The 21,692-nt window shown below is 41.3% G+C and overlaps 1 protein-coding gene across 5 annotated transcripts in view; it reads left to right on the forward strand.

Moving 5' to 3' along the window:
- PCDH11X (protocadherin 11 X-linked) overlaps window positions 1-21,692 on the forward strand; it is a 721,402-nt gene that overhangs the window by 61,391 nt on the left and 638,319 nt on the right. The window contains exon 2 of one of the 5 annotated variants that reach the window (XM_083486244.1): window positions 20,959-21,051. The exons of the other annotated variants lie outside the window; for them this stretch is intronic. The gene's annotated coding sequence lies outside the window, so the exon portion shown is untranslated. The remainder of the gene's footprint in view (window positions 1-20,958; window positions 21,052-21,692) is intronic. 5 annotated transcript variants of the gene reach the window in all.

A 21,692-nucleotide genomic window follows, 5' to 3' on the forward strand; every position in this document is an offset into this window, starting at 1 on the left:
TGAATTGTCATTTCACCCTATGCTATTGCCTTGAGTTGTTCTGCTGTGCATTCTAGGACAGATGTAGGGCATCTTTTTTCAGCTTGGGGGTGATGGGTGCATGAGCAAAGCAAGAGGTGAAAGTGGGCAGAGTGTCTCCCCACATGGTAATCTGCATTCCAAGCACACAAAATCCAAAGATTTCTACATACCTGTACACTGCCCAAACATTTTTTTCATCCAGGCAAGATACGTAATCACAGTTCAAGGACACATTCAGCTAGGCAAATACTACTGAAGAGAGAGAGGTGTGCAGGTGAGAAACGTTGCCTGGGCAAAGTCCTGAGGATCAGATAGCAAGGCTTGGAGGGTTACATTCAGACACTATGGCTGAGATGACCCAACCCTGCTGAGATGTAGTAAAGGGACTTGAAACCCCAGTCAGATCTCTCTTTCTGCTTCTTTGTTTATCCTGTAAGTGGTGTTGTCTACTAATTTGCCAGGATAATTTAAGGTAGGTTTTAGCTCAATGGCAAGGTGGGGGTGCATAAACACACTTTAGCCTGCCTTAGTGACCCCTTGGAGTGCCAGGTCAAGGAGAAGGGGTAACAGCTTTTTGAAGGAACCAAGTGTACATCCCAGGGATGTTACAGTGTTCACAATGGAATGCCACCTGTAGTTCACTGGGAGAGGATTTGGTGTCTTGGAACAGCTCTTGGCTGCTGCCAGTCTTTGTAAATATGCTTTACTACAATTGTTCCATATTTCCACTACAGGAGGAAGGGGGAGTTTCTTCCCTCTAATACTATGTTATCTCCACTGTTGCCTATTTATATTGTGTTGCTAAGTGAAACATAGCAACGTGTATTTTGTGAAGTGCACACATTACATTTTACTCTTCTTTTTTAAAAAGAGCTACAGGTTGTTTAACATCTAACTGGTTTCTTTCTGTTTTAACTACAATACTTGGTTTACAAAGGGATTTATTGCATGTTTCGATATAGGGAAGAAAATGTTTCTGGTGCAGACTTGATGGCATCCTCTGTGTTTTGTGAGTGTAGCAAAACAACTTGGAAAGCAAGTGTAGGCATTGTGTTATCCATATGTTGGAATGTTGAAGGGAATAGAGCAACTCCCCTCTGGGTCTTTCTCATTTGGAGAAAAGGCTAGGAAGAGGAGGAATTGGGTTGTACCCAGTGTTAGCTCTACCTAGAGTAGGCCCATTGGAATTAATCAACATAGCTAACTTAGGTCTGTTAATTTCAGTGGGTCTACTCTATGAGTACCCATAGTAGAACTGTGTAAAAGAATACAAGATGTGGAGAAAGTAGGTAGTCTCGTAACAATAGAACTTCGGAACAGCAAAATGATCCAGAATATTGAAATATTTAGGGCAGAAAAAACTTCACATGGTGCATAGTTAAACTATGGGATTCACTCCTACAAGCGTAGGCTCTAAAAGAGGATTAGACAAATCCATGGAGGATAAGGCTACATTCTGCCTCTACCACTGGAGGCAGTATACCTCTGACAATCAGTTGCCTCGGTATCACAAGGTGCTGGGGAGTGCTCACTGGTGTTATGCACACTGATATAATGCACACTGGTGTTACTTGCAGGCATAGGTGCAAACTCCATGGGGCCCTGAGCACCCACACAATTCCCTGTGAAGGGGCCAGGCACCCACAAATTTCAGTGCCAGGGCCATGCAGAATGCATGGCACCCACAGTCCCAGGAAACCCATGGTTGCAGGGCCAAGCTGGCACTCCTGCTTGCAGGCTTTCCAGAGGCATCTGACTGGCTACTGTGAGAACAGGATGGTGGAATGGATGGGCCTTTGGTCTGATCTAGCAGGGCTTTTATTATGTTTTTCCGATTTGGTGTGCCTTCTTCAGAATATAGGAGTGTTCCCTGGCATCTATGGATAGGGCATGGAAGGATCCCTTGTCAAAAACCATGGGGAGCTGCCAGTGAGCATGGATAATGCAGAACTAGATGGACCAAAAGTCTGATTCTGTATAAGGGAAATTCCCATGCCATATTGGCATTGTTTAAAATGGTAAAAGCACAAATAACTGGTTGAATGCCATTCCTGTTTTATTTATATCATAATATTTTGGAAACCGCTTGATTTGTAAAACAACCACCACCTCAAAGCAGTATCCAAAAAGATAAGACAATCAAATGAAAAAAGAATCTTGTGTTTTGACAGTGAACATATTGTACTCTGCTCTTTCTCTCTCTAAAAATCATGCTGTTTTGTTTGCGGGCTTGTGATTTTGTTATAGGAATTAGGATTTGCTTTCCATCTCATGATCCTCGTGTTTTTGCATCATACGGTGTAACAGATGAATGCAACATAGCCAGATGTGTACTTTACCTAAAGGCAGATGGAGGAAGGTAACTGATCAGATTGTTTGATATTTTTCTTTTCTTTAGCATAAGCAAAGGTTAAGGCAAAGCTGACTGCTACTTATAGTAAGAGTCAGTTCATAGAAAGTGTCATTGATTAGCATATCTGACTTTTTTAATAATGCAGAAAGCATCACAGACATGTTCATTTGATGGTAATATGATGATACTGTGAAAATTGGACAAAACTTTTTATTATTATTTACCTGACAGAGATGCAGCTATCATTAGGTTGCTGGGTTGTCTGCTTTCTATATCTCCTCCATCATCTCTCTAGCTCTAGATTAGAGAAATGAAACTAATACGTACCACCACATTAATCTAGAAAAGATTTATACCTGCTCCTTATCCTCGTGAATCAAATATTCCATCTGTGTGCAAAGATCTGCGTATGGTTCAACAAGCTTAGGTCCCTCTAGGGCATGAGCAAGGCTTTTCAGAATAATGGCTTTAAGGGCTCACAGCAGTATTTCCAATTATGCATTTCATCCCATTGCTCAATGAGGAAGTCGTATAATGCAAGTAAATCTCACACTTCCTGCTTTTTAAGCAATTGTACAAGGCCATCACAGTTCTGAAACCTCCCTATCCAAGGACTTGCACCTTGGAGCGTACATTCAGTCTTGTGTTGTTGAGGCTGACAACTGCAACAAGGCTATTTAAAACAGAACAAAACAAATTCTTTATTGGTTCTTAAACAAATACAAGAACTATTAAACACTCATCCAACAGCACATCTAATGGTGCGTGTGCTATTTCTTGACTTTAGACATAAAGTTACACATCCAATGTTCAAACATAGTGCTTAATATAACCTCTCCTCTGAGAAGATAAGAATGGTTGGTATAGCAAAGTCTTTATTTTGGTCATTAACATAGTTAACGATTTGAATGGCTTTTTTTTCATGTTCATGCTGATGTTCCTCACTTTGCTGTCCCAGAAACACTCAGTGGTGTCCTTATCTCCATTAGATTGCAGTGTAAGCTTATGGATAGCTTAGTATTCCTGATCCTGGTCTGTACTGAGAGGGCTAGGTAGAGGATGGATGTCTTTACCTTTGTTCCAAAGAAGAAGAAGAGTTTGGATTTGATATCCCGCCTTTCACTCCCTTTAAGGAGTCTCAAAGCAGCTAACATTCTCCTTTCCCTTCCTCCCCCACAACAAACACTCTGTGAGGTGAGTGGGGCTGAGAGACTTCAGAGAAGTGTGACTTGCCCAAGGTCACCCAGCAGCTGCATGTGGAGGAGCGGAGACGCGAACCCGGTTCCCCAGATTACGAGATTACAGCTCTTAACCACTACACCACACTGGCTCTAGAAATGGATTAGACAAGCTTCCTTGGGAGATGGAGTTCTGTATAGTGGCTTAGAGCACAAATTGTGAGCCAGGAATAATTTAGATGCTGCCTCCTCATGAACTCATTGATAAGCCACCATTGTGTCTGCTGCCACTCTTCATCTGTGTTGCGTGGCAAGACCCTCAAGCCGTTTACCCATTAGAGTAAATAAATTCACACAGACACGGATATTTTGTTTAAGGTTTCTGGACAAAAATTTGGTTACACCTTTATTGATTAAAGGAATGAGAGCGGTATTGGCAAGACTATATCTGACTCCTGTCCCCTTTGCAGGAAGTCTGTAAGGGTAAACCACCCAAAGGGAAATTGCTTTCGGGGAACCCACCTGCATCTCCCCTGGTGTTCCCGGAGGCCTGGCCTGGCCCTCACCCTTCAAGCGGACTTCGGACAGGAACCAGGCCCTGGCTTCCTTTAATGGAATACCCTTGGAACTGGAGGGGCAGGTGATGGCCGACCTCCCCTCCCCCATTCACCATAAGCCCAATGCCTAACCGCCAAACCTTACAAAGTTGTGACCATTTCTAAGAGGTAGGCAAAAACCAAGTGGCCTGTACCAATTTGCCAATTGGAAAAAAATCCTACCTGGCCCCCAGCTCAAGCCGGGCAACCAACCAAACCCCAAAGCAAGGCCAAAGGATCTAAATTAAAGGGAGAGAGGGTGGGTGGGTGTTTGGCCACACAAAGCAGGAGCCAAGCACACATTGCGCTGCCACTTTTATACTTTTCCCCATTAACACCCTTTGACATGATTGGGCAATAGCCCTGGGTGATTGTGGTGCCACCCCGGCATGAGGGCGATAGCTCCACCCACGCCAGGGTGGGCGGAACCAGGTTGAGAGCCTGTCTGCAACCAGGACCATCTATTAAGATGATCCCATTTATGGGAATGCTAGTGTTGACAAACATTACAAGGTTGTTTTGATCTTTTCTGCCTTTGCCAGCCTAGCACCCTCCAGCTGTTTCCAAACTTTCCCAGACTGCTGTCATCCATATCTTTTGGATCAGAGCTTCCAACATTCCAGACCAATGACCACCCTAGCTAGTTCTGATGGGATTTGGAGTTCAACAACTTCTGGAGGGCACTACATTGGAGAAAGACTGGAATATCAAGGAATGAAGTATTTTGCATGCTTGAAAAATGTCCTGCATGCATATTTATGCAGTGTGGCTGAGTGGATGATTTCTAAAGCTCGTCACTAGATCTGAAAATGGTTGTGCAGTTATGCCATAGTCAGGATGTGGAAGTGCTCTACAACAAAGAAGCATTGTAATGTCTTCTCTAACTGAAAGTGCAAAACATGGTTCTTGAGTTGCGCTCTGTGATGGTGGGTGAGGTGAGATCAGCAAATAGCTGCTTGTACTGGAGGGAACATGTTAAACATTTAAGGGTCGCATCTGTTACAAGATTTCAGTAACTCAGCAAATATGTCCAGTGATCAATTATTTAATTAGCATAGTTCTATAACTAGACATATTTCAGCAAAATCAATAAACCAGCCATTGTGTGTGCTAATTAAATGCAGATCATTACAGCCACAATTGTTGAGGAAAACTACATGACTGGTGGATGGGATGAGTTGGTTAAAGGGTGAGGTCATTTCCAGTTCATAGTAAGCAGCAGGTCAGAGTTGGTGGATATGAATGGAGAGGGATGGTCTTTGGGGGTGGGTGATTTTCTTGTGGGTTTACTTTTTAGATTTCAATGCCTAGAAAAAGAGAAAACCATTCCTGCTGTTTCAGCTGCTGTTAAGCAATAATCTTGGTCTGTACAGAGTATTTAAAAGGGGTCAGACCCTTTACTTGGAATGAAAAGGAGGAAAAACTGCTGAGGCTTTTTAATTCTGGTTGCCAGGCCTCTAACCAGAAATTAAGTGTATGTGTGAATTTGAATCACTGACGACATTCACCCCATACATTTAAAACACAATGACACAATTTTCAACAGTCATGTCTTCCCCTAAAGGTTTCTGGAAAGTGTGGTTTGTTTAGGGTGTTGAGAGTTGTGAGGAGACTCCTATTTCCCTTAGCCCCAAACTATAGTTCCCAGAGTGCCATGGGAAGTGGAACTACTCTGAATGGTGTAGCTCTGTGAGGGGAATAGGGGCTGGCTAAAAACTCTAAGCACCCTTAACAAGACACAGCTCCCAAAATTCCTTGGAGGAGTCCATGGCTGTTTAATTTGGTATTTAATGCAGTGCTTTGAATGTGAAGAATATCATTGCACCAGCTGGCCACTGCTATCTCATCCTCAGTGTGTCATGGCCCAGTGCAAAGGTATGGGACACAATTTGATTCGGTGAGCCTACCTAATTCATACCTTCCCGAAATAATACACAAAGGGGAACAGAGTCATCCTTTAAAATTCACACTTCTCTGAATTTTGCAGTGCTCTTCTACAGCTAAGCAACGTGTACAAAAATGTATACATTAGAATGGAAAGGCACAGTAAAAATGACATATAAAAATGCATTCTGTTACAGAAATTGCCTTGTAAAAAAACGTGTTTTAACAGAAATTCACACTAAAATGCTAATGAATTTTTATGGGGACCTTTTTGAAAGCTCAAAATAAGTGGACAAATTAATTTAAAAAGGCCCATTGCTCCTCAGGCCACAAATGGCTCTTCTTCTTCAAGTAGTTCTCCAATGGATAGACAAGTTTTTAGATACGTTTAAGCAACAAATAATTGGAAAATGGTCAGGTGTTTGTTTGTTTTTTAATGCCATATTCTAGTCATATTAGTCCTTTCAGTTTATATGGTCACAATGTCTTAACCCAGGGTAGATAATGTAGTGCTTCCAGATGTTGCAGAACTGCAATCCCCATCATCCTAAACATTGAACATGTTGTCTGGGCAGTTGAGGTCCAGAACTTCTGGAGGCTGCCATGTTGGCTACCCGTCTTCACCCATCTCCCACTGCCCCTTAAGAACATAACAAGAGCCTTGTTGGTTAGACGAGTCGTCCATGTAGCCAAGCATCCTGTCATCACAGTGGCCACCAGATGTTTTTGGCCAACCAGTTACCTGTCCCTATTTTAATTCCTGCTTTTGTTTATTTATTTTTGTCTGCATTTGCATTTGTAGTGTTAAAATAAACCCTGCAATTAAAAATCTTCACTTAATTTTTTTTTTAAAAAAAATACTGTAATTGGATATTACAAAGCACACTTGTATCTCGTTGAAGCATCAGTAATGAATAAAAATGGAATTAAAATGTTAACAAGCCTGCAAAAACAGCATATTAACTATAGTATTTAAATTCATAATACTAATGGTCATAATAGTTGTAACGTCTTCCTCCCCCCCTCCCTTGATGTTAAGGAGTAGGAATCTTAACTAAAACAAGACACAAGTTCTCTGGCATGAAACAAAGCCTTGGTCTGCATACTGACATACAGTGGTACCTCGGGTTACATACACTTCAGGTTACATACGCTTCAGGTTACACACTCCGCTAACGCAGAAATAGTGCTTCAGGTTAAGAACTTTGCTTCAGGATAAGAACAGAAATTGGGTTCTGGCAGTGCGGCAGCAGCAGGGGGCCCCATTAGCTAAAGTGGTGCTTCAGGTTAAGAACAGTTTCAGTTTAAGAACGGACCTCCAGAACGAATTAAGTACTTAACCTGAGGTACCACTGTACATATCTATATAATCCCTTAAGGCAGTGGTAGCTGTTGTAGTGTTCTCAATATGTTGTTGGGACTGCAACTCATATCAACCATAACTTGACACTTGGTATCACAGATTTTACTTTTAAAATTAATTTAAGTAGATGGTGACTTACAGCCTACTCTTACATATTTCTACTCAGAAGTTCACCATGTTGAATTCAGTGGTGCTTACTCCCAGGTAACTGGGTATAGAACCACAACATTAAGGCTTTTTCATTCCAGGGCTATAACTCTAACAGATAAAGAGCCACCTGCAACCTAAAATGGATGGTTATTCCAATTTACATTGAACTTTGAACCAATCTGTTTCTGCACTCATTATAAGCTATTTGTGTATTGTTTTGGAGTTTCCCTGTTGTTGGATAGCATACCCCTAGAGTGGGAATACTTTGATGTCTATATTGTGCTGCAATTACCTTTCCTTATGTTATGTGTAGCTGAGAGACACTGTATGGAATCTTTCTTCCTGGAAGTTGTTTTGGTGGAAAAAATGACACAGCATCTGTTGGATATGCTGCATGTGCTTTGGGACAGGAGGCTGGAACAGATTATCCACCAAGAGCGCAGAGCCTATATTACTGGTAGAATCATAGGGCACGTTTCTTTTCATTTTCATGGCTTAACACTGAAATACAGGCAACCCCTGATTTGCATGTGGGTTGCGTTCCTGGGCACTGCACAAGTTGGTGGAGAGTGCATAACACACCCACACCCAGGTCACACCCCATTCCACCCTCTTCTGCTCCGTGTTCTGCCCTCTTCTGGGTCCAAAAGGGCCTGTGCATCGACGGTCATGCATCACTTGGAAACATGCAAAATGTTCGCCACTTGAATATGAAGAGAATAAATAAGTGAATATTTTCAAAGTGAATACTTTTCTCCATCCACACTGGTCGAGAAAGTAATCCATGCATATTTGGATGAACATGTTTCAGTTACAGATAGGTAGCTGTGTTAGTCTGCCATAGTCAAAATAAAAAATATTCCTTCTAGTAGCACCTTAAAGACCAACTAAGTTAGTTCTTGGTTAGTTCTTGGTATGAGCTTTCGTGTGCATGCACACTTCTTCAGATAACTTAGTTGGTCTTTAAGGTGCTACTAGAAGGAATATTTTTTATTTTGGATGAACATGTGTTACACTAAAGGAGGGGTGGGGAATCTTGGACATGGGGGTGGAGTGTGGCCCCCCAGACAGCTTTGTGTGGCCCTCAGGACTATCAGTATACCTGAATGAGTGCCTCTACTCCCATTGTTCTGCCCAGACACTGATGTCCAGCTCTGAGGGCCTTCTGGCAGTTCCCTCAATGAGAGAAGTGAGGTTACAGGGAACCAGGCAGAGGACCTTCTTGGTAGTGGTGCCCGCCCTGTGGAACACCCTCCAATCAGATGTCAAGGAAATAAACAAGTACCTGACTTTTAGAAGACATCTGAAGGCAGCCCTCTTTAGGGAAGTTTTTAATGTTTGATATTTTATTGTGTTTTTAATGCCCTGTTGGAAGCTGCCCAGAGTGGCTGGGGAGGCCTGGCCAGATGGGCAGGGTATAAGTAATAAATAGTTGTTGTTGCTGTTATTCCCAGCCCACATGTACCTCACTGCCCGTGCTCTGCCCTTTGAAGTGCTGTTGCCTGGCTGGAATGTGTCCTTGACCCATGATGATGCCTCTTGCATGCCTGGATGGAGAAGGCAGTGGAGGTGGGTGGGTGGGAAATAGAAACCTCTGAGCTTTCTGTAGATGGACTTGGTCATAAAAGGTACCACTTTGGACCGTATACTTGAATGCCACTCACCCATATAAAATCTTGCTGTACATAAGCTTGAACTCCATGCCATGCATTTTAGCACTATGTGCTCCATGTTCAGTGGGTCTTTTGCACATCTCCAAATGGTAGGGTTAAGCAAAAGCTGACCCTTCTTGATTCTTGTAAAAAAACAGTGCAGTAGTAAATCTCTTCCATGTCCATGGTTTTGCAAATGTTATACAATATTGAATTCGCCAGAGTATATGCTGCATTTGAAAAAAAGAGGGTTGGCAGTGGTGGGCCGGGGGACATGAAGAAAAAGGATCTGGCTACTACCCTGTCTTTAATCTTTATTATTTTCCTAGGCATCACTGGAGGAGGAAATAATGTTAATTTGGGACATCTCATCTATATCTTACAAAGGGGCGACAATTTTATATAATGAGCCATAATGGTGACAAAGCACCCTTTCTAGTCTTGTGGGCAAACACTGTGTCATTCCCCCCCCCCCCAATTACCTGTCTCTTTATTGAGTATAGCAAGAGATGTAGGATGTATAACAAAACACAGGATAGAAAGCTTGAATTCTTTCTTATTTGTCTCCTATTACATTTGCCTGACCCCATAGAAGCAGAAATTGGGACCAGCACTAGAGTGAATTAGAGCTTAAGAAGAAACCCATTGCACCAGGCCAAAGTCACGTCTAATTTAGCATTCTGTTCTCACAGTGGCCAAGCAGATGTCTATGGGAAGCCCAAAAGCAGGGTCTGAGTGCAATGTCCTGGCATTCAGAGATGGATTTCCTCTGACTCCTGTATTGAGGGGTGTGTGTGTGCGCGCGCACAGAGATAGTGTTTAGTGACAGAGAAAAATGAAAAAAAGAAAAAGAATTGAGAGATTAAAGTTCATGACTTTTTGAGGAGTGTCTTATCCTATTACTATATCCAGTGGGCTAAAAAACAACAACTATCCTTTTATATCTAGTGGGAAGAATTCCTTCACGTTAAATAGGCCTGTTAATCTGATATAAGTTACAGATAGGTAGCCGTGTTGGTCTGCCATAGTCAAAATAAAAAAAAAAATTCCTTCCAGTAGCACCTTAAAGACCAACTAAGTTAGTTCTTGGTATGAGCTTTCGTGTGCATGCACACTTCTTCAGATACACTTTTTCTGATATAAAATAGGCTAACTCAACCTTAAAAAACAAACTAACAACAAGCAGTGTGCACATATGCTGGTGCCCATGTCAGTTTGAACAGTTCCTTCCCAAAGGTAGTGTGCAAACTCATGTACTTTCAGTAATTATCTCATTCTGTTGCAGTCTCCCTGAAGTATTTGTAATTGCTCCTCTTGCTTTAAAAAATAATAATGAACACCTGCAGTTTTAAAAATACCTGTCACTGAAGTAGATAGGCCCACTGGGAGTGTCCTGTTTTAGAAGCTTAGTGAGTTGTTTCATAAGAAGCTTCTCTTTGTTTCATGATGCATATATCAAATAAGTTTTGTTATTCTTGGTCATATTGGATTATGAAGTTTGGAGGGGGGGGCAAAACATATTGCATTGGTTTGATCGGTTTCTCACCTTTTCTGAACAAAGCTTAAAAAGTGGCATTTTTGCTTCACAGCAACCCTTCAAGGTAGGCCTGGGAGTGTTAGTGACTTGCTCAGAACTGCCTTGAGAGCAAATTCTGTTTACATGGTAAGAGGGTTGTTGTGTATTTTCACTAGTATTAGTTGCATTTTTAAAGAAAAGGAGTACAATAGAAGGATGTGTTTCTAAATGCACAATATATGCGTACTAGGGAACCTTACCTAATCATGTCCCAGATGTATGACCTATGTGTTCCACCTAGTGCCCTCTTATGACACTGCAAGAAGATTTTGGGTGCTCTTTTTGTATCATGTACTGCACTTTTTTCTGTCTCTCTTTGAGAAGACAGAAAAATTCTGACCAAGAATTTGGGGGTGGGGTATATGAAACAATGCATAGTGGTCAGAGAATGTACATAATGATTGAAGAATGTACAACATTTGGTCATATATTCATATTCCTCCGTGTCTCTTGTAGTTTATGCATACTTCCCTCTTTGTGGACCCCCCCCCCCACATTCTCCATGAAGGTCGGTAGATATGCACAATGACCAGCTGTTAATGCACATTAACCTCTCAGTTTACATTCCCCTTATTGAGAGAGGGAGAGAGAATGAATGTGTTGTTTATAATGCTGTATTATATGGGACTATTAGGCCTAATCTTTACCTAAGAAGATTAACTGCAGTAACTTTGGGTTGTGCTTTTGGAGGAACGTTTTCACATACTGGGTGTGCATACATGCTGACCAGATTCATTTATGTTTCTGTGCAGCTAATACAGTCCTTGACTTACTACTGTATTTGGCTTTGCATGATGAGATGTTAACTTCAAATATTGTAGACCAATGCATGTGAAATAAAAAGTTTTCTCACTATTTGTAGGTACCTGATCCAGGACTGGCTGGCTGGCTGTGAATGAAGGTGATGGTGTGTTGTTGTTTGTCTTCTTGTTGTTTTGAAATTCATATATTTCTTGGGGAAGCATGCATTCTGGCTGGTTTCTTGGATAACTGAAGTGTATTGGTTTACAACTCAACCAAGCCTCTGTATAATCTATAGGAGCCTGCATCCCTTAAGAAAAGGAAGGAAGGAGACCTCCAAGTACACAGGACACATACCTCTTTTTCTTCAACCGAGCCCCAAATGGTTTTTGTGCAATTGTTGCCTTGTTGCTTCTTTTCTCTTTTCTTTTCTTTTCTTTTTGCAACCCGCAGTTTGCAGAATTAGGTCCTGCTTAGTTAAGCGGAAGCTTTGTCTTTGTGTCTCACTCTGTACACATACAAGTATAATAGGAAGCAAGTTCACTTCCTTGGAGACACAGGCTAATCCTTTGCACACTTGTTTGATTCCCATTGGAGCAGGGTGGGACAAGCAAACATGAAGGGGAAAAAAATCTATAAGGGTATAGAATCTTCAAAGCGCAAGGCCTTGTTTATTTAAAAGATTTTTAAAGTAAAGGTTCCTAGTTTGCTAAGCAAAAGTGTATTTCTCCAGGAGATTGAAAGTAAATAAATGTCTGTTATCTTTGGTTGTGTGTGTGTGTGTGTGTGTGTGTGTGTGTGTGTCAGAAGGCAGAACTGAATGCATTTAGGGCCTGCGGGCATATTTGCAAACAGTAGAAACTTATGCTCATCATGCCCAAAAGGTCACTGCTGCCTATACTCTTGGCTATAATAGAACACTTTTTTCAAGCTTAATTTCAGTGGATTTGACCCTGTGGGCTCCAGAGAAAGCCTCTTTAGGTGTATGGGCACCCTTTGGTGCCACATTGGCAATCACTGGCATTATGAACTATTCTGTTAGAATACATGGTGACATCTTCTGAGATTACTTACTATTCTCTGGGTCTAGTAGAAAGCCAGTGGTAATAAACAATTCTGTGACTTTCTCAGATTCTTGAAGAGTCCTGGGAGCCCGCACAGACTTAAAAACAAACTAGTTTTCCAACCAGGCTGCACCTCTGAGTCAGCAAGCCTCCTGGGTCACAGCTGTTTCTTTTAAAAGGGCAGTGTACCACATGTTTAATTGATAATGCATACAGTACACATACTAGGAAGAATTAATCCCGTATCCATAACTCCATGGATGCATAATGCATAATACACTTAAACATATTTGTTCCTACTTCTGAAATCTGATCTTTCTTAATGTATCTGTTAAATTATCAATATGCTAATGGTTTTATATTCTAAATTGGAGGGGAAATATTCATAACTACTTTGTACAGACTTGGGTGTGCATGGTACTCTGGAACTGGACATCCAAACAAGTCCTTGTACTTACTCTAAAATTTTTGGTTCACTTATAACACTGGCATATATGTTATTGTGATGTACCCAGGACCACAACAGAGCCAAAGATCCAAAATGCCTATGCCAGCTTTTGGGGGGGGGGGCGGAGGGGGGGGAGACGGACTACAAACAGCATTTGTATGTATTAATAAATAATAATAATCTCTTTCAACTTCAACTTGGATAACTATGGACTCTTATAGTGTCTTGTGATGTTAAAGCAAAACACTCTGCACAAAGATTAGCTAATAAATTAAACCAGTCTCCAGTGTGTTCAAGCTGACAAAGGTCTCTCAGAGTTATAGTCAGCCTAGGGGAACCTAGAAAGGCTACAGCTGTGGGTCTTTCCTATTATTTTTAACATCAATATCAACCCTCTATACTTTTGCATGGGAAGTGCAAGTTGTAGCTCTGTTGCATCAGGTCCAGCTCACTGTTGCATTGGAAATTTTTGAACCCTCTGCATTGTGGTTGTCAGCTGGAACTTCTTCACCCCCCCTCCCCCCCAAAAAAGATGATGATGATGAGCTTTGGAAGAGCTGAATATGCTTTTATCACTTTTTTATCCTCAAAATAAGGTGACATTTTTAATACTGTAAAGTATAAGGTTAGCTGCTCCATTCATCTGAAATATCTGAACCTATTTCCACTTCCATAGATTGATAGGACACAGCAGTACTTCGTAGTGTGTAGATTTACTTTAAGGATGTTGGGATAAGTTCCCATACTCTTTAATAGCATTCTATTTGTATTTCTTAAAAGAATTAAGAAAAGAATTAAGCGAAGTTCATTTAAAAAAACAAAAACCCAACAACTACAAGACCCTAAATGCAGTATTGTCGTGACTTATTTCAAATATTGTCCTTTGAACCATGTGCACATATGTGTGTGTGTGTGTGTGTGTGTGTGTGTGTGTGTGTGTACGTATCGGGAACCTTGTGAGGATGAACTTGAGCATCATGAGGGAAGCATGTAGCTATTGTGCAGGTGACAGATCCTGCTTGGATGCCTGAGATTTCCTTGATTCTGTGCAGTTGGCTCAATTGCAAAAGTACTGCCCTGTCATTGTTTTTTGCAAGTCTGCAATAATATCTTTGTAGTAGATAGGTAGCCGTGTTGGTCTGCCATAGTCAAAATAAAAAAATTCCTTCCAATAGCACCTTAAAGACCAACTAAGTTAGTTCTTGGTATGAGCTTTCGTGTGCATGCACACGTGTATCTGAAGAAGTGTGCATGCACACGAAAGCTCATACCAAGAACTAACTTAGTTGGTCTTTAAGGTGCTACTGGAAGGAATTTTTTTATTTTGATAATATCTTTGTGTTTGTGATTTTAAATGTAAGTTGACTGGAGACCTTTTAGTTCACAAATTACTAAGAAATCTATAAACAGCAGCAGCAGCAGCAACAACAACAACAACAGATATTCAGTTTTTCACCATTGGTATTTTATTGCATCCTTCATATGGATGGTTACAATTCACCAATCATAATTGTAACAAGCAGCTATGTTCTCATTTTGGGAGTCTTCCCTCTATCAGTTGTCTTAAAAGTGGTGTTCTGCTATTTTGGGGAACAGAAGGGGAGGGTGCTATCCAGAGTGAGAGCAACAGGTTGGTAAGAAGTAAGAACAGTTAGCTTTTAAATGTCTCTCAATGCAGAGTGGCCCGTGGGAGATGCAAGAATGGGATTATTTCTAATGGGTGTGGGTAGCCTCTTGAGGGATAGAAGTTTTTTTGCATGGTTTGAAAAGCTAACAAAGGGAGCTGTAATGTGTTGAAATTGCTAGGGCTAGGTTTTTTATTCTATTGTCTGGAAGCTTTTTTCCATGGGAAATATCTTACAGCTCTTTGAAAACTGAGCAATTATGCCTTGTGTCGTCTTTATCCTTTTGATACACAAAGGCACATCTTGCAGCCTCTATGAGTAGGGAAGTAGGCTGAGATGTTCCTTTCATAAAGGTAATTTTCTTTTGCTGGTGGATTAGAAGTAACACTACCAGGTACTGTACTGGAGAGTCTATCCCACTCGCTCCAGACAAAGCGATTAAAAGTAATAAATCCAAGCCATAATGTTCAACTGTTGACTATTACAATTGCTTAAAGATAGGAAAATAGTTTTTATTCGATAAGGACCTTCTGTTTTAGTTCCTTGTAGGAATAGATTGATCAACCACCAGCCACTGGAATAATTTAGTTCCATTGTTATGAATTGGATCTGGGTAGTAACCACATTCCCAATGTCCCTATGCAGTGGCACAAGAGATCCTTAATGTGTCTGTTGACCCTTGTTCAAACAAAAATCAGAACCAGGGATAGCCCTTAAGATATTGGCTGAGGCTGATGGCAGTTGGGAGTCCATCAACATCAAGAACGTATCACATTGGCTGAACTATGATTCAGGTGATTAGAAGTAAATTGCAGTCAAACTATGAGCCATGTATTCCCCCATCTCTCCTTGCATGGCAACAAGAAAAGTGAAAAGATCTGCTTTCCACTGCATTCCAGTCAGAGTTCCAAATTCCGCTGGAAATCTTAGAACTGTGGTTGTTCTAAGGTAAGTATGGGCAACCTGAGGCCAATTGGATCCTTCACCCTAATGTTATGTGGTTCCTTCCCCAATTTTCAAAATTGGTTTGCAAATGTCCACTCTTGCCAGAGGTTTGAACAGTTCTGTCCCTTCTTCAGCAGCTCACTCACTGGGCGAGAAGGAAAAGGGAGAGAGAGAAGAGGTGATATCAGAAAGAGAAAGAACAATGGAACAGGTGTTTGTACAAAGGGCTTCATCCATGCCAACAGTTGGCATGCAGCCATAGAAACAAAAGAAAAAGCCTCAGACGGAGGCAGCCCACTAGTCAATCCAGCTCTGTATCATCTACACAGACTGGCCAGAGGCTCTCCAGACAGGGGACATCTCAAGCCTTATTTGGAGATGCTGGGGATTGAACCTTGGGCCTTCTGCATGCAGAGCAGATGCTCTACCACTGATCTACGGCCCTGAGTAAACAATGTGGCACTTGACAGGGAGAAAAAGAGATTACACAGCTAATCAAATATAACATGAGGGGATGATGGTGTTAGCTAAGATCTTCTCATTTGAGCGTGGTGCAAATGTGGGTCCAGAATTCTTGACTAATCAGGAAAGACCCATGCAGTTGGTTTATTCTCTCAGTGCTTGTTCTGTCTTAATTTTTGGTACTTTGTCTCATTTGTCTGGCTCATAATGTTGGATTGAGTGACAAGTTCAGTGTGGAGTTGCAGGGAGGGAACCATGCACTGAGCCCAGCTAAGAGGCTTCTTCATTCTTTCGTTCTCAGAAGTAACCTTTCCACTGGTTTTTCCAAGCAAGTTGCAGGGTGGAAGGCCAGCTGCGAAAGAAAGAAAGGTCCCTGTGATCAATCTTGCCCATGTGATCGCTTTGCTCCTGTTGCCCTTTCTCACCTGCCATTTGTATGAGATCACCCCAGGATGAAGTAACCTTTACATAGGGGTCCTGTGATAAAATGGATAATGTGTTCAAGCTGGTATAGAAGGCCCACTCAGATTTGAATCTCAGTGGGTGATCTTAGGTTAGACTGGAGAGTGAGTGATTCATCTCACAAGATGGATGTGTGGATACAGTGTGGTGTAGTGGTTAAAGTGCTTGACTAGGACCTGGGAGACCCAGGTTCAAATCACTATGGTACCTCGGTACCTCGGTTTACGAACTTAATCCGTTCCGGAGGTCCATTCCAAAACCAAAGCATTCTTAAACCATGGTGCGTGCTTTCTCTAATGAGGCCTTCTGCTGCCGGTGTTTGGCTTCTGTTCGTCTTCTGGGGCAAAGTTCACTAGCTGGAACACCTACTTCCAGTTTTGTGGAGTTGTTGTCCAAAGTGTTTGTTAACAGGGTTGTTCGTAGACTGAGGTACCACTGTACACCCATGAAACTCACTGGGTGACCTTGGGCTTGTCACAGTCTCTCAGCCTATCCTTCTTCACAGAGTTGTTGTAAGGATAAAAATGGAGAGGAAGAGAACCATGTATGCTATCTTGTGCTCCTTTGAGGAAAGGTATGCTGGATATAAATGTAATAGTAAGTAAGTAAGTAAGTAGGTAGGTAAGTAAGTAAGTAAATACAGTAGGATACTTACTATCCCGAACTCTTTGGAAATGGAATTTAATGAATTCTAAACATACTTACAAGCTCCAGAGCTCCAGATTTGCCTCTGCACCATTTCATTTACTCCATTGCATAGCTAACTGTTATACACAGCTACCTATTGTATTACAAGTTGCTAGCTATTTCAGATGCTGTTTCCATTATTAGTTTTATAAAGTGAGCAGTGACTTGGGCCTAGTAATCACAGAGGGGGTATACTGTGTCTGTGAGGCTGCAGGGCATGGTTGAATGCTCCTCCATTTAAATGAAATCCCTCATATAGAAAACTAGTGTGCCAGTGAGGATGCAACCAGACCTCCCTCAGCTTTTAATGAAACATCAGGTTTGTTCACACATAAGATGGGTGCAAGCTGACTCTACACATGAAAGTGTGCACACTTGTTAATTTGTGCAGGCCAGCTACTGTGTATACCAGGCATAGGCAAACTTGCCCTCCAGATGTTTTGGGACTACAACATCCCAGGACCAGTGGTTAGGGATGATGGGAATTGTAATCTCAAAACATCTGGAGGGCTGAGTTTGACTATGCCTGGTGCACACAGTCTGTGTACATTCACTGAACCATTTAAGTATACATGCAGACAGGTTGTACACTCAACCTTTGGTTGAGTGGATGTCATGCCTTCTTTTGAAATGCATGTACCGGTACATTGCTCTTCTGTGCTGCAGTTTTATTTTTCGCTTGGAGGTTTTTAATGTTATCTATCTATCATCTATCTTTCTATATCTATTGTCTATCTATTTATCATCTATCTATCTAGTTTTGACATTTTTGCGATCCCTGGGTGACAGGTGGTCTAGAAATGTTATGTGCATGTGTGTACTCATGCACACACGTATATACAGCTCTTTATTGTTTACATTACATTCCTTACTTGACCAAATGCCACCATGTTCACATGCCCCTGTAGCATCAGCAAATATTATTTAGTCGCCTAGCTGACATGGTAACAAAATAATGAGGGAAACATTTCAGAGGGGTAAAATATATATTATAATAGCCTGCTAGACTAGCAATGCAGAGTACGCACTATTTATTCTCCAGTGTTATTTTTATGCTCATTTGATTTAATGTCAAATTAAATGTAACCAAGGGCATTGGCAGAATACTTTGAACAAGGGAAAGAGAGGGAGAAAGTGAGTGCCATTCATTATCCCCAGGCTGTGGAATTGAACAATTAGTACTCAGATTCCATAACAGTGATGTGAAAGCTTTATTATTATTATTTTCGTAAACAAAATAATCTAAAGGCATTAATTTTGTTGACTTTACCGTTGTATTTAAGTTGTCGTTTATTATTTGCTGAGTGCTCTTGTCATTCTTTACACAATGAAAGCAGGATCACAGTGGCTCCCTACAGGCGTTTGGAATTGGGAGGGGTATTAGAAAGACTGGATTATTTTCGTTCCCTTTGTGTGTTTAGCTATAGAAATTGCAAGTTGTTCGTGTAACCAGTGAACCCATGAATGCCAGAATATAACCCTCAACCCAGCTCCTAATCAGCTGCACCAGCATCAATACAGCTTGGCACACTGAAATGAAAACTGGTAGGTCTCTGCTAAGCACTTACTTGCTGTTGCTGCAAGTCTTTGAATCAAGCTTTAATATTCTAAGATGATTCTAATAATCCAGGGCAGAAGCTTTTTAATGACCTTAATGACCTGCTGTTGAGCTCGGCCACATTTCAGGAACCCTCCCCCTGGGAACAAAACAAATCATTACACATTGGATTTGTTTTCCCAGTGGCCATTTTGCCACGTCCACAAACCTCCTAAAAATCTTGCATTTTATTTTATTTTTTAAAAAAATCTTGACTCAACTGCCTTGCTTAGAAAGCAATTATAGCATAAGTGTGTGTCCCCACTCTGCACAGCTACAGGAACGGAACATTAAAGGCCAATTTAGAATTATATAAGGAAGTTGCCTATATGTTGCTTAAGCCTGTGAGTACATTCCTGTAGCTATTTTATTATATACAGACATAGGGTAAAACATAGGATACTTCAGTTTATTATGTTATTTCACTTCAATACTTTCTCAGTTGTTGCACAACTGTTGCCGTTTAATACTTTGGTTCTTAACTTAATACTTTGGTTCAGTTACGCATCCCTTAGACAGCCCCACTCCTAGGGACTCCAAGTAATAGACCCAAGGGTTCACTGGTTTGGGAGTCTTCTCTTTCTAGAAGAATCTCTTCCCTCCTGACTGGAATGAGACCTGAGTAGACTGTCTCTTTACAGCTTCTACTTCTCCTGTCTCAGCCTCAGCCTCCCAGGTAATTCCTGGCCTAATTACTCTTACAGGACACCACACACTGTCCTTCACACTCAGCTCAGAGTCTCTTTTCTCTTTCTTTCTTTCTTTCTTTCTTTCTTTCTTTCTTTCTTTCTTTCTTAAAAGAGGTAAAGAGACCCCAGACCATTTGGTCCAGCCATGACCGACTATGGGGTTGCGGCACTCATCTCGCTTTACTGGCCGAGGGAACCCGCGTACAGCTATAGTGTGTTGCTTTATTGTATTTAATTCGTATTATAAGCTGCCTCAAGAACTTCTGCTGTTAGGCAAGGTAGAAACACTCCAGGGGCTGCATCCAGGATGAGTGAGTTGCATTTAGACCCATTGGTGGGGTATAAAGGTAAAGGTAAAGGGACCCCTGACCATTCGGTCCAGTCGTGGCCGACTCTGGGGTTGTGGCGTTCATCTTGCTTTATTGGCTAAGGGAGCCGGTGTACAGCTTCTGGATCATGTGGCCAGCATGACTAAGCCGCTTCTGGTGAACTAGAGCAGCGCAAGGAAACACCGTTTACCTTCCCGCCAGAGCATTACCTATTTAGCTACTTGCACTTTGACGTGCTTTCAAACTGCTAGGTTGGCAGGAGCAGGGACTGAGCAACGGGAGCTCACCCTGTTGCGGGGATTCGAACCGCTGACCTTCTGATCAGCAAGCCCTAGGCTCTGTGGTTTAACTCACAGCACCACCCGCGAACCATATTTTTTATATATAATCTTGTTCCATTGGTTTTTATATTGGTAAACTACTTAAAGCCTATTTTGGCATTAAGTGCTACATAAATAACAATGACCATAACAACAACAGTAATTATATGGGGCCACAATTGAATTCTGAACTCTCATTTAGAGTACATAATCTCTTTGCATGCATGATATTCCTCCTCTTAGGTTCTGTTCCTGTTTCCATTTTATTGAAATTATTCTGTGCCACATCCATAGTGTATTCATTCTCTTGGCGAGAGAATATTTCAAATATTTCAAAGCTCCAGAAATTACAAGGCTTGAAGGAATTGTGGGGTAAATGAGGTAGGACTCCATGTGGAAGGGAAGTGGCCTTGCCACTATGGTTTGCCAACAAGCATTAGAAACTGGATTTGCAATTTTGAGGCCATGTTTTGTAATAATTCAGGCTCTTGTTCTTAGCTTGAGGAGGGAAGAAAGAATAAAAAATGTGAAGTACAGGAAATTGCATGAGTATAAGGCAGTTTGGGAGACAATGAAAATCCCATTTCAGAAGAGATTTCGTCTCCCATGGTTACTTTAACAAATGGACTACACCGGTTTGCAGTTTTGTTAATGGTATTTTTTCTTATTTCTGTTAAGGCAAGTTATCTCCCCCCCCTTTTTTTTTAAAAAAAGGCAGCTTCTGGAGGTGGTCAACGAAAGCAATCATTGCTATGGCCTCAAATCCTCTGGATAATCAGCAACAGGATTCACAGCTTGCTCGCTTCGTCTTGGCAGGAGTTGTGTTCCAGGAACCTTTGTATCAACATGTAGGACCAGCTCCTTGCTTAGAACCAACTCCTTGCAGAGTTCACGACCCAGAGCTGGAAGGTATTGCAGATCTGCAAGCTGAAATTCAACAGATTACACTAGAACTTCAAACTCTGTTTGTAGCAAAAGATAGAGGAAACATCCTTTCTTCCTACCACCTGACACATAAATGCCAGGTTCTGACCATGATGAACAGCCACCTAGAGGAAGTACTGAAAAGGACAATTTATCTTAGGCAGGGGATACGGTTGATCTGTGCGACACACAAAAATTCAGTTGATGAGGACTTCCACAAATATGCAGACAAATTTTTGGTGTTGGCAGCAGCTTTCACTGAGAAATTAGAAAGCTATCTAAGTCTTATTCCTCAAAACTGCCCAAGTAACATGAAGAGTGCACTAGCCAAAATAAAATCATTGATGACGAAGGGAGAAGAGCTGTCAGGAAAAATTCAGGAATTGAGAGAGGATGTTGAACTCCCAGAAGAATAACTGTGCAATACTTCATCGCTAATCCTAGGGATTATTTAGCAATTTTCTGGGTTCTAGTAGGTGGTCAGAAACTATAAATGAAGACCACAGTGCTCTGATCATTGATAAATATTATTTATCTATTTAATAAAATATATATTAATTTCAGCAGCAATACGTAAGCTGCATGGCTGTGTTTTATTTATTTTACTATAGATTAGAAACAACAGC

The sequence above is a fragment of the Podarcis liolepis genome (assembly GCF_965112155.1).
Source record: "Podarcis liolepis genome assembly, chromosome: Z".
NCBI classification, from domain to species: Eukaryota; Metazoa; Chordata; class Lepidosauria; order Squamata; family Lacertidae; genus Podarcis; species Podarcis liolepis.